This window comes from Pleurodeles waltl, chromosome 1_1, assembly GCF_031143425.1.
Source record: "Pleurodeles waltl isolate 20211129_DDA chromosome 1_1, aPleWal1.hap1.20221129, whole genome shotgun sequence".
Lineage (NCBI taxonomy): Eukaryota > Metazoa > Chordata > Amphibia > Caudata > Salamandridae > Pleurodeles > Pleurodeles waltl.
In genome coordinates this window covers 531327076-531338388 of record NC_090436.1, presented here as the reverse complement: position 1 = coordinate 531338388, position 11313 = coordinate 531327076, and the positions used below count along the sequence as shown (strand labels likewise).

At 43.9% G+C, this 11313-nt stretch overlaps 1 long non-coding RNA gene across 1 annotated transcript; it reads right to left on the bottom strand.

The window, feature by feature from the left end:
• Positions 1-832: 832 nt before the first annotated feature.
• Positions 833-10558, bottom strand: LOC138282711 (uncharacterized). The gene is made up of 3 exons (XR_011200996.1): positions 10370-10558; positions 5599-5733; positions 833-961 (listed from the first exon to the last, which is right to left on the bottom strand). It is a non-coding gene; the product is annotated as an uncharacterized lncRNA (long non-coding RNA).
• Positions 10559-11313: the final 755 nt, after the last annotated feature.

Sequence of the window (11313 nt, the reverse complement as noted above, 5' to 3'; positions counted from 1 at the left end):
GTTGTGTTGATTAATAGATTGTGTTGAGCCAATCCACAGGCAGCTCTTTAGAATATTCATTTATGCGCTGTAAATTATTCTGTAAGGAGTGAGATACTGGTGACCAGCTTCTAATTTGTAGGAGTACTACAGGCCTCACACCCACGTTAGTCTCTGATATGGCTGTATCTGACAGGGAGTCTGAAGGAAAAGGTGGGAGAGAGGATGGGAGTGAGGGAGAAGGGATTGAGAAAATGTATTGTGGAGAAAGAAATAGAGACACAGACAAGACAGAGAGTAGTGACAGAGAAGGGAGAGTGAGTGTGAGGGAATATGGAGGGAAGAAAGAGAGGAAAAAGAAATGGGAGGCTAACGTGACTGATATGAAAAAGAGGACTGAACGTGTGTCCAATGGGAGATGGCAGAATGAGTGATGTGTGAACAAGCAGCTGGCAATGATACTAAGGCAAACCTTACTGCACATGCTGCCTACTATTTCTGCTCTGTTTTTCACCAGACATCTGACAGTCACCTTGTGAGTGGGCAATTCCCCTGCTGGTGGTGTATGGTTCAGATTTCAGGTACAAAGAAACAATGTGGATAACACCACTTAAGTTGTCTGCAAACTAAGCACTAGGCGGTATTGAAGGTGTTTCATACAACAGTCACTTGTCAGCCATGTTTTACAACTGTAGAAGGTGGCGTAAATACTTTTGAAACTCTTTCACATGGGGCATCAAGCATTTGAGTCTTTTATTAAGAGCATGTACAAAAATAAACATTGACAAACCATTTTTTTGTCTTCTGTAAAAGTAAAATATGTAATAGAATGATCACTAATACATACCACAGGACATCATGACATTGGCGGCATGCTTAGCACAAAGAATAGGGAATGGACACATGGCACCCGGAGTAGGAGCAGCACAAGGTGATGTCAAAGAGTGGAAGTACAAAAAGGACAGCTGTTGTGAAAGCTTCCCTGTGGAACAAGTAGAAGACAAGCATGAGTAGAAATGTGTCCCTCTTTCACAGAACAGGAACAGAAGGGACAGCAGCAGTGCAAGCTTTGCTTGCTTCTACAGCAGGTGCAACTTAGATGACTGCAGTGCAAGTTTCCCTTTCTCACAGAACATGTAGAAAGAGGAAGATGCCTCAGAGGATTGTTTTTTGTGCAAGAAGGGGGTCCCTTTCTGCGCAATACAATCCTGTCTGAAACTCACGCACCCTTGCACCATGGCGCAAGGGTGCCTGCATTGGCGCTAGGCTGCACTGTGTGCAAACCACAGAGAGCGAGAGAGCAGAAATGTGATATGGCATATTTTTTTCTCTCTGTATTTGATGCAGTGCAACAAGTTGTCTTGCTGCGTTGAGCTGCGTCACACCTAGGTAAGTCTGGGCCTACATGCTCACTTTCAGTGCATTGTACATGATAGCGAGATACATCCTCGACCCTGGTTATCATATACAGCAGAAATCTAGTACAAAGCCAGGAGGAAGATCTCTGGGAAAAGAACCTACAATGGCAAAAAAACAAGAGAAACCCCGACTATGACACATCCCTTTGCAGACTCCAGCCTTCTGCATCAGTTCTGAAGGCTGTAAGAGGCTGAGTTCCTTCCCTGAGAGTCTACCCAGTACTGTCAGCTGAAGTACAACAGCTCAGATAGCTGAAGGTAAGTATTTAAAATAAAACCCTGTGAAATGTTGTGTGCATATCTAAATGCATGAGTGATACTGAAACTAAGTGAGAATGAGGGAGTCAGGGAGTGCGAATTAGACTAACAGAATTAGAGAGTGAGTACAATTTAGTGCAAGTGAGAATGAGGTAGAGTGATGGAGTGAGAAAGAATAAGGGTGAAGGTGGTAGTTCTTGGCATGTGGGTTACCTTGGCAAAATGAAGGCACATAAGATGTTGTTCATGTAATTAATGGCATATGGGACACCTATAGCAAAATGCTGGAGCTGACATACTGGCCAAAGTTCTTGGCATATGAGGCATTCATGGCAAAATGCTTGTGCTGGTACACTTGAAGTATTTCTTGGCATATGGGATGCCCATGGTAAAATGCAGGAACTGGAATATTGAGGTCGTTCTTGGCATATGGAAAGCATGTAGCAAAATGCTGATGCTACTATAATCAAGATAATTCTTCGCATTGGGGAGGACAACTATGGCATATTGTTTCAGATATTTTTTTACTAATAGCATTTTGCATTTCAGGGGGGAGCAGAGGACAGGGGAGTTGGCTAAGGGCTATGAATTAAGGTGCTTGTGATTTTTCTTACAAAACACTGCATTAAAAGCTAAGGGGCAGACTTCTTCCATGCAATGCAGCAAGGCAACTTGCTGCTATGTGTTGTATGAAAGGGAGAGAACAGAAATGTGCTTTATTTACAAAGATATGGCATGTTTCTGCTATCTTTTTGCATTGGAGCACTTGATTAAGACTGCCTGGAACCAACATAGGCATCCTTGCACCATGGTGCAAGGGACCTGTGTTAAGGGCAGGATTGTGTCTGTGCAGGAAGGGATACCTTCCTGTTAAAAAACAATCCTTAATGGCATTTTCCTCTTTGTGTGCTGTAAGGAAAAATAAAGGAATTTCTCCTTGTTAAGCCTACCTCAAGGAGGCGCACCATTTTGGCAGAAACCTGGCTTATAGACCTTTGTAAACCTGGGACTGTGTCAAAATCCACGGGTTAATGCCCATATACCACACATGGAACATATTAGTTTGGTTTCACTAAACCACACAGAGCCACGCAAGGTGGCATTGTATGGCATTGTTAATACCACTAAGGGACTCATGTTGCCTTGCAATGACTTGTGTCATGCAAGGGCAACACAAGTCCTTAGTAAATCTGGTCCTAGGAGTGTGCAAAGTGATATTGGCTAATAGAGGTCTGGGTCACGGTTATTCTGTTGAGGTAACTGATGGTGGGTGGCACCAGCATTTATCAGTGGGGCAGGGACTTTTAAAAGATGGTTCTTCAGGCAGTGTCTGAGTGAAATACTCCTGACTGCCTGTTGTGTCCCAGAAGGAAGGCCAGCTATGGCCTATCAGGTGGTTTTTGTGGCAGGTTAATGGCTTGACAATAACGTCATGTCACACAGTTACTTTAACTGTCATACGTTTTACTCTAACAGTATGTACACAAGCATGGGAGGAGAGCTGCCTGTCATGTGCTCCTGTACCTCACGTTCGCCATGTAGCTCAGTTTGGGTTGAGCAGAGCATGTGCATCACATTAGGACACATGTGGGGTGCAATATTCCACTGTGCCCAGCTGAAGGTTGCTGGGTGCTGACTTCTCACAGTCCACTGTGTGTGTCTCTTCCCTTCTGTATTTGGTAGCTGAACATGCAACAAACTGACGGAGAGGATCAGCATATTACTGTGCCTAGATGGCATCTGGCTCTGCACCCACCAAGCTTTCTGTTGCAGCAGCATAGTGTGCCCCAAACTGCACTGCCCTTGTGTGGCTTACCTATTGGGCCTCGTTACCATCTCTGCAAGTGGTAGTTGGTGGTTGGGAAATGTGGTGAAAAGGGTGCCTAGCTCCAAATCCAACACACAGACACATTTCAAAGGCATACTTGAAACACACCTTGGGTGCGCAAGTTCTGGGCCTTGCTGTCTGTCAAGCTGACCCACTTTTGTTGTCAACTGGTACTGCCTCACCTTCTATTATCCTATGTCAACTTCAAACCAGAAAATGTATTCCTGCATGTTAATGCACCTTCTTTTGAAACACAGTCCAAATACCTCCTCTTTTTGAATGTCTGCCTGAAAAGGGGATTTCAAAGGTCAATATTAGTGCCAGAGACAAGGGTTCACATTTTTTATAGGTGAGGGAATCACAGAGGTTGCGTACGGATGACATCTAGGTAAATATACAAAATACAACCACATTCCCCATCAAAGCAATGAAGTAGCCTGAGACCACCAAACTTTGTTTTGAGAATTAAACATTCCCAGGCCGTATTTATTTTCCAAAGGACAGATTAGTAAAACTTCCTCTCTGAAATTTCTCAAAATCATGATTACTCACTGGGCCCCTCAAGCACTATCCCAGTGAAAATGTGATTTGGTCCCCCCAGATTTCCACTAGAGCCCCTACTTAAACTTGACAAACTGAAGACAGCCAAAGCATGACAGATCTAGAGAGTTGCTGAGCAGCATATCAAAGGGTCGAAATTGTCTTGGATCGAGAACCATATTTCAGTGTTTGTTTGATTAAGTCGAGGAATCCAAAACTGAAGTTAGTTGCACTTCTACATATGTGGCTGAATAACTAGAAGACATTAATGAGTTCCTGCACTGAGAAAATTAGTTCCTGCACATGCAGAGAAATCGTGGGGATTGAGTTACTTCACAGATTGAGTTGATCTTTATTTTGCATTTTTATATAGCACAAACGTCCCATTATTTCCTATGGGATTTATATTTCGGTGGATGGGCTAACTGTCACTGTTGTGACAGAGTAACCCGTCCGCTGAAATCTAAATCGGGCCCTAAGTGATTTGCCCGGGATCACAGGAGGTGAGCTGACGCTGAGGCTTGAACCTTGTTCCTCAGTTCCAAAGTCAGCATCTCTGGTTGTAACTCCTTGCTGAGTCCCTGCAAACATATTGCTGAACCCCTGCATGGGTACAGCAGAGTTTATGCACAAATGGAGCTGAACTCCTTCAGACATTCTGTTGAGTTTTTTACAGAGTTTATTTCTTGCACTAAACCAGAGCAGAATCCTGTGTTGTATACATAGAGCTCAGCCCCTGCACAGCTTGATTTGTGTTGATTAATAGATTGTGTTGAGCCAATCCACAGGCAGCTCTTTAGAATATTCATTTATGCGCTGTAAATTATTCTGTAAGGAGTGAGATACTGGTGACCAGCTTCTAATTTGTAGGAGTACTACAGGCCTCACACCCACGTTAGTCTCTGATATGGCTGTATCTGACAGGGAGTCTGAAGGAAAAGGTGGGAGAGAGGATGGGAGTGGGGGAGAAGGGATTGAGAAAATGTATTGTGGAGAAAGAAATAGAGACACAGACAAGACAGAGAGTAGTGACAGAGAAGGGAGAGTGAGTGTGAGGGAATATGGAGGGAAGAAAGAGAGGAAAAAGAAATGGGAGGCTAACGTGACTGATATGAAAAAGAGGACTGAACGTGTGTCCAATGGGAGATGGCAGAATGAGTGATGTGTGAACAAGCAGCTGGCAATGATACTAAGGCAAACCTTACTGCACATGCTGCCTACTATTTCTGCACTGTTTTTCACCAGACATCTGACAGTCACCTTGTGAGTGGGCAATGCCCCTGCTGGTGGTGTATGGTTCAGATTTCAGGTACAAAGAAACAATGTGGATAACACCACTTAAGTTGTCTGCAAACTAAGCACTAGGCGGTATTGAAGGTGTTTCATACAACAGTCACTTGTCAGCCATGTTTTACAACTGTAGAAGGTGGCGTAAATACTTTTGAAACTCTTTCACATGGGGCATCAAGCATTTGAGTCTTTTATTAAGAGCATGTACAAAAATAAACATTGACAAACCATTTTTTTGTCTTCTGTAAAAGTAAAATATGTAATAGAATGATCACTAATACATACCACAGGACATCATGACATTGGCGGCATGCTTAGCACAAAGAATAGGGAATGGACACATGGCACCCGGAGTAGGAGCAGCACAAGGTGATGTCAAAGAGTGGAAGTACAAAAAGGACAGCTGTTGTGAAAGCTTCCCTGTGGAACAAGTAGAAGACAAGCATGAGTAGAAATGTGTCCCTCTTTCACAGAACAGGAACAGAAGGGACAGCAGCAGTGCAAGCTTTGCTTGCTTCTACAGCAGGTGCAACTTAGATGACTGCAGTGCAAGTTTCCCTTTTCACAGAACATGTAGAAAGAGGAAGATGCCTCAGAGGATTGTTTTTTGTGCAAGAAGGGGGTCCCTTTCTGCGCAATACAATCCTGTCTGAAACTCACGCACCCTTGCACCATGGCGCAAGGGTGCCTGCATTGGCGCTAGGCTGCACTGTGTGCAAACCACAGAGAGCGAGAGAGCAGAAATGTGATATGGCATATTTTTTTCTCTCTGTATTTGATGCAGTGCAACAAGTTGTCTTGCTGCGTTGAGCTGCGTCACACCTAGGTAAGTCTGGGCCTACATGCTCACTTTCAGTGCATTGTACATGATAGCGAGATACATCCTCGACCCTGGTTATCATATACAGCAGAAATCTAGTACAAAGCCAGGAGGAAGATCTCTGGGAAAAGAACCTACAATGGCAAAAAAACAAGAGAAACCCCGACTATGACACATCCCTTTCCAGACTCCAGCCTTCTGCATCAGTTCTGAAGGCTGTAAGAGGCTGAGTTCCTTCCCTGAGAGTCTACCCAGTACTGTCAGCTGAAGTACAACAGCTCAGATAGCTGAAGGTAAGTATTTAAAATAAAACCCTGTGAAATGTTGTGTGCATATCTAAATGCATGAGTGATACTGTAACTAAGTGAGAATGAGGGAGTCAGGGAGTGCGAATTAGACTAACAGAATTAGAGAGTGAGTACAATTTAGTGCAAGTGAGAATGAGGTAGAGTGATGGAGTGAGAAAGAATAAGGGTGAAGGTGGTAGTTCTTGGCATGTGGGTTACCTTGGCAAAATGAAGGCACATAAGATGTTGTTCATGTAATTTATGGCATATGGGACACCTATAGCAAAATGCTGGAGCTGACATACTGGCCAAAGTTCTTGGCATATGAGGCATTCATGGCAAAATGCTTGTGCTGGTACACTTGAAGTATTTCTTGGCATATGGGATGCCCATGGTAAAATGCTGGAACTGGAATATTGAGGTCGTTCTTGGCATATGGAAAGCATGTAGCAAAATGCTGATGCTACTATAATCAAGATAATTCTTCGCATTGGGGAGGACAACTATGGCATATTGTTTCAGATATTTTTTTACTAATAGCATTTTGCATTTCAGGGGGGAGCAGGGGACAGGGGAGTTGGCTAAGGGCTATGAATTAAGGTGCTTGTGATTTTTCTTACAAAACACTGCATTAAAAGCTAAGGGGCAGACTTCTTCCATGCAATGCAGCAAGGCAACTTGCTGCTATGTGTTGTATGAAAGGGAGAGAACAGAAATGTGCTTTATTTACAAAGATATGGCATGTTTCTGCTATCTTTTTGCATTGGAGCACTTGATTAAGACTGCCTGGAACCAACATAGGCATCCTTGCACCATGGTGCAAGGGACCTGTGTTAAGGGCAGGATTGTGTCTGTGCAGGAAGGGATACCTTCCTGTTAAAAAACAATCCTTAATGGCATTTTCCTCTTTGTGTGCTGTAAGGAAAAATAAAGGAATTTCTCCTCGTTAAGCCTACCTCAAGGAGGCGCACCATTTTGGCAGAAACCTGGCTTATAGACCTTTGTAAACCTGGGACTGTGTCAAAATCCACGGGTTAATGCCCATATACCACACATGGAACATATTAGTTTGGTTTCACTAAACCACACAGAGCCACGCAAGGTGGCATTGTATGGCATTGTTAATACCACTAAGGGACTCGTGTTGCCTTGCAATGACTTGTGTCATGCAAGGGCAACACAAGTCCTTAGTAAATCTGGTCCTAGGAGTGTGCAAAGTGATATTGGCTAATAGAGGTCTGGGTCACGGTTATTCTGTTGAGGTAACTGATGGTGGGTGGCACCAGCATTTATCAGTGGGGCAGGGACTTTTAAAAGATGGTTCTTCAGGCAGTGTCTGAGTGAAATACTCCTGACTGCCTGTTGTGTCCCAGAAGGAAGGCCAGCTATGGCCTATCAGGTGGTTTTTGTGGCAGGTTATTGGCTTGACAATAACGTCATGTCACACAGTTACTTTAACTGTCATACGTTTTACTCTAACAGTATGTACACAAGCATGGGAGGAGAGCTGCCTGTCATGTGCTCCTGTACCTCACGTTCGCCATGTAGCTCAGTTTGGGTTGAGCAGAGCATGTGCATCACATTAGGACACATGTGGGGTGCAATATTCCACTGTGCCCAGCTGAAGGTTGCTGGGTGCTGACTTCTCACAGTCCACTGTGTGTGTCTCTTCCCTTCTGTATTTGGTAGCTGAACATGCAACAAACTGACGGAGAGGATCAGCATATTACTGTGCCTAGATGGCTTCTGGCTCTGCACCCACCAAGCTTTCTGTTGCAGCAGCATAGTGTGCCCCAAACTGCACTGCCCTTGTGTGGCTTACCTATTGGGCCTCGTTACCATCTCTGCAAGTGGTAGTTGGTGGTTGGGAAATGTGGTGAAAAGGGTGCCTAGCTCCAAATCCAACACACAGACACATTTCAAAGGCATACTTGAAACACACCTTGGGTGCGCAAGTTCTGGGCCTTGCTGTCTGTCAAGCTGACCCACTTTTGTTGTCAACTGGTACTGCCTCACCTTCTATTATCCTATGTCAACTTCAAACCAGAAAATGTATTCCTGCATGTTAATGCACCTTCTTTTGAAACACAGTCCAAATACCTCCTCTTTTTGAATGTCTGCCTGAAAAGGGGATTTCAAAGGTCAATATTAGTGCCAGAGACAAGGGTTCACATTTTTTATAGGTGAGGGAATCACAGAGGTTGCGTACGGATGACATCTAGGTAAATATACAAAATACAACCACATTCCCCATCAAAGCAATGAAGTAGCCTGAGACCACCAAACTTTGTTTTGAGAATTAAACATTCCCAGGCCGTATTTATTTTCCAAAGGACAGATTAGTAAAACTTCCTCTCTGAAATTTCTCAAAATCATGATTACTCACTGGGCCCCTCAAGCACTATCCCAGTGAAAATGTGATTTGGTCCCCCCAGATTTCCACTAGAGCCCCTACTTAAACTTGACAAACTGAAGACAGCCAAAGCATGACAGATCTAGAGAGTTGTTGAGCAGCATATCAAAGGGTCGAAATTGTCTTGGATCGAGAACCATATTTCAGTGTTTGTTTGATTAAGTCGAGGAACCCAAAACTGAAGTTAGTTGCACTTCTACATATGTGGCTGAATAACTAGAAGACATTAATGAGTTCCTGCACTGAGAAAATTAGTTCCTGCACATGCAGAGAAATCGTGGGGATTGAGTTACTTCACAGATTGAGTTGATCTTTATTTTGCATTTTTATATAGCACAAACGTCCCATTATTTCCTATGGGATTTATATTTCGGTGGATGGGCTAACTGTCACTGTTGTGACAGAGTAACCCGTCCGCTGAAATCTAAATCGGGCCCTAAGTGATTTGCCCGGGATCACAGGAGGTGAGCTGACGCTGAGGCTTGAACCTTGTTCCTCAGTTCCAAAGTCAGCATCTCTGGTTGTAACTCCTTGCTGAGTCCCTGCAAACATATTGCTGAACCCCTGCATGGGTACAGCAGAGTTTATGCACAAATGGAGCTGAACTCCTTCAGACATTGTGTTGAGTTTTTTACAGACTTTATTTCTTGCACTAAACCAGAGCAGAATCCTGTGTTGTATACATAGAGCTCAGCCCCTGCACAGCTTGAGTTGTGTTGATTAATAGATTGTGTTGAGCCAATCCACAGGCAGCTCTTTAGAATATTCATTTATGCGCTGTAAATTATTCTGTAAGGAGTGAGATACTGGTGACCAGCTTCTAATTTGTAGGAGTACTACAGGCCTCACACCCACGTTAGTCTCTGATATGGCTGTATCTGACAGGGAGTCTGAAGGAAAAGGTGGGAGAGAGGATGGGAGTGGGGGAGAAGGGATTGAGAAAATGTATTGTGGAGAAAGAAATAGAGACACAGACAAGACAGAGAGTAGTGACAGAGAAGGGAGAGTGAGTGTGAGGGAATATGGAGGGAAGAAAGAGAGGAAAAAGAAATGGGAGGCTAACGTGACTGATATGAAAAAGAGGACTGAACGTGTGTCCAATGGGAGATGGCAGAATGAGTGATGTGTGAACAAGCAGCTGGCAATGATACTAAGGCAAACCTTACTGCACATGCTGCCTACTATTTCTGCTCTGTTTTTCACCAGACATCTGACAGTCACCTTGTGAGTGGGCAATGCCCCTGCTGGTGGTGTATGGTTCAGATTTCAGGTACAAAGAAACAATGTGGATAACACCACTTAAGTTGTCTGCAAACTAAGCACTAGGCGGTATTGAAGGTGTTTCATACAACAGTCACTTGTCAGCCATGTTTTACAACTGTAGAAGGTGGCGTAAATACTTTTGAAACTCTTTCACATGGGGCATCAAGCATTTGAGTCTTTTATTAAGAGCATGTACAAAAATAAACATTGACAAACCATTTTTTTGTCTTCTGTAAAAGTAAAATATGTAATAGAATGATCACTAATACATACCACAGGACATCATGACATTGGCGGCATGCTTAGCACAAAGAATAGGGAATGGACACATGGCACCCGGAGTAGGAGCAGCACAAGGTGATGTCAAAGAGTGGAAGTACAAAAAGGACAGCTGTTGTGAAAGCTTCCCTGTGGAACAAGTAGAAGACAAGCATGAGTAGAAATGTGTCCCTCTTTCACAGAACAGGAACAGAAGGGACAGCAGCAGTGCAAGCTTTGCTTGCTTCTACAGCAGGTGCAACTTAGATGACTGCAGTGCAAGTTTCCCTTTCTCACAGAACATGTAGAAAGAGGAAGATGCCTCAGAGGATTGTTTTTTGTGCAAGAAGGGGGTCCCTTTCTGCGCAATACAATCCTGTCTGAAACTCACGCACCCTTGCACCATGGCGCAAGGGTGCCTGCATTGGCGCTAGGCTGCACTGTGTGCAAACCACAGAGAGCGAGAGAGCAGAAATGTGATATGGCATATTTTTTTCTCTCTGTATTTGATGCAGTGCAACAAGTTGTCTTGCTGCGTTGAGCTGCGTCACACCTAGGTAAGTCTGGGCCTACATGCTCACTTTCAGTGCATTGTACATGATAGCGAGATACATCCTCGACCCTGGTTATCATATACAGCAGAAATCTAGTACAAAGCCAGGAGGAAGATCTCTGGGAAAAGAACCTACAATGGCAAAAAAACAAGAGAAACCCCGACTATGACACATCCCTTTGCAGACTCCAGCCTTCTGCATCAGTTCTGAAGGCTGTAAGAGGCTGAGTTCCTTCCCTGAGAGTCTACCCAGTACTGTCAGCTGAAGTACAACAGCTCAGATAGCTGAAGGTAAGTATTTAAAATAAAACCCTGTGAAATGTTGTGTGCATATCTAAATGCATGAGTGATACTGAAACTAAGTGAGAATGAGGGAGTCAGGGAGTGCGAATTAGACTAACAGAAT